Below are 2,565 nucleotides of genomic sequence, written 5' to 3' on the forward strand. Positions count from 1 at the left end.
AGTGGGGGTAGCCAGCTCAACAAAATGCCACACACCCAGGTGTAAGAAGCAACATTGCCCAGGCATGGTCTAAGCCCCTCACCTCGTCCCTGTGCTTTGGGGAGCCGGAGGGACACCCGAGGCCTACGGCCCTGAGACCCCTTTGCAAAAAGCCGGCTTCCCACGGAAACAGTTTTCTTGAGGTGCAGACCCTATCCCAAGTGGTTGTGGCAAGGTAAAGCCAATGCCCTCCACTTCTCTGGAAGAAACCACAGTGCCCAGGCATGTTCTAAGCCCTCCCATCCTCCCTGGGCTTCTGGCAGCAGGAGTGAAAAGAGAGGAGCAGAGCACTGGGACCCGTTTGACAAAAACCGGCTTCCCACGGGAAAGTCTTTCTCCACGTGCAGACATGCTCCCAGGTGCCTGTGGCAAGGGGAAGGAAATGCCATACACTGACCTGGAAGAGACCACAGGGCCCAGGCACAGTCTGAACCCTTCCCTCAACCCGGCGGTTTTGCTAGCAGGAGTTCAAGCCCATCGAACACAGCCCGGAGACCGCTGGGGAAAAAACGGCTTCTGACGAACAATAGGTGCTTGCTGTGGAACACCTATCCCAAGTGGGGGTAGCCAGCTCAACAAAATGCCACACACCCAGGTGTAAGAAACAACATTGCCCAGGTATGGTCTAAGCCCCTCACCTCGTCCCTGTGCTTTTGGGAGCCGGATGGACACCCGAGGCCCACGGCCCTGAGACCCCTTTGCAAAAAGCCGGCTTACCACGGAGATAGTTTTCCTGAGGTGTAGACCCTCTCCCAAGTGGTTGTGGCAAGGTAAAGCCAATGCTCTCCACTTCTCTGGAAGAAACCACAGTGCCCAGCCATGTTCTAAGCCCTCCCATCCTCCCTGGGCTTCTGGCAGCAGGAGTGAAAAGAGAGGAGCAGAGCACTGGGACGCGTTTGACAAAAACCGGCTTCCCACGGGAAAGTCTTTCTCCACGTGCAGACATGCTCCCAGGTGCCTGTGGCAAGGGGAAGGAAATGCCATACACTGACCTGGAAGAGACCACAGGGCCCAGGCACAGTCTGAACCCTTCCCTCAACCCGGCGGTTTTGCTAGCAGGAGTTCAAGCCCAACGAACACAGCCCGGAGACCCCTGGGGCAAAAACGGCTTCCGACGAACAATAGGTGCTTGCTGTGGAACACCTATCCCAAGTGGGGGTAGCCAGCTCAACAAAATGCCACACACCCAGGTGTAAGAAACAACATTGCCCAGGCATGGTCTAAGCCCCTCACCTCGTCCCTGTGCTTTGGGGAGCCGGAGGGACACCCGAGGCCCACGGCCCTGAGACCCCTTTGCAAAAAGCCGGCTTCCCACGGAGACAGTTTTCCTGAGGTGTAGACCCTCTCCCAAGTGGTTGTGGCAAGGTAAAGCCAATGCCCTCCACTTCTCTGGAAGAAACCACAGTGCCCAGGCATGTTCTAAGCCCTCCCATCCTCCCTGGGCTTCTGGCAGCAGGAGTGAAAAGAGAGGAGCAGAGCACTGGGACCCGTTTGACAAAAACCGGCTTCCCACGGGAAAGTCTTTCTCCACGTGCAGACATGCTCCCAGGTGCCTGTGGCAAGGGGAAGGAAATGCCATACACTGACCTGGAAGAGACCACAGGGCCCAGGCACAGTCTGAACCCTTCCCTCAACCCGGCGGTTTTGCTAACAGGAGTCAAGCCCAACGAACACAGCCCGGAGACCACTGGGGCAAAAACGGCTTCCGACGAACAATAGGTGCTTGCTGTGGAACACCTATCCCAAGTGGGGGTAGCCAGCTCAACAAAATGCCACACACCCAGGTGTAAGAAACAACATTGCCCAGGCATGGTCTAAGCCCCTCACCTCGTCCCTGTGCTTTGGGGAGACGGAGGGACACCCGAGGCCCACGGCCCTGAGACCCCTTTGCAAAAAGCCGGCTTCCCACGGAAACAGTTTTCCTGAGGTGCAGACCCTATCCCAAGTGGTTGTGGCAAGGTAAAGCAAATGCCCTCCACTTCTCTGGAAGAAACCACAGTGCCCAGCCATGTTCTAAGCCCTCCCATCCTCCCTGGGCTTCTGGCAGCAGGAGTGAAAAGAGAGGAGCAGAGCACTGGGACCCGTTTGACAAAAACCGGCTTCCCACGGGAAAGTCTTTCTCCACGTGCAGACATGCTCCCAGGTGCCTGTGGCAAGGGGAAGGAAATGCCATACACTGACCTGGAAGAGACCACAGGGCCCAGGCACAGTCTGAACCCTTCCCTCAACCCGGCGGTTTTGCTAGCAGGAGCACAACCCCAACGAACACAGCCCGGAGACTCCTGGGGCAAAAACGGCTTCCGACGAACAATAGGTGCTTGCTGTGGAACACCTATCCCAAGTGGGGGTAGCCAGCTCAACAAAATGCCACACACCCAGGTGTAAGAAGCAACATTGCCCAGGCATGGTCTAAGCCCCTCACCTCGTCCCTGTGCTTTGGGGAGCCGGAGGGACACCCGAGGCCCACGGCCCTGAGACCCCTTTGCAAAAAGCCGGCTTCCCACGGAAACAGTTTTCCTGAGGTGC

This window comes from Ursus americanus, unplaced genomic scaffold (assembly GCF_024610735.1).
Source record: "Ursus americanus isolate L20-20 unplaced genomic scaffold, mUrsAme1.1.p SCAF_94, whole genome shotgun sequence".
NCBI lineage: Eukaryota > Metazoa > Chordata > Mammalia > Carnivora > Ursidae > Ursus > Ursus americanus.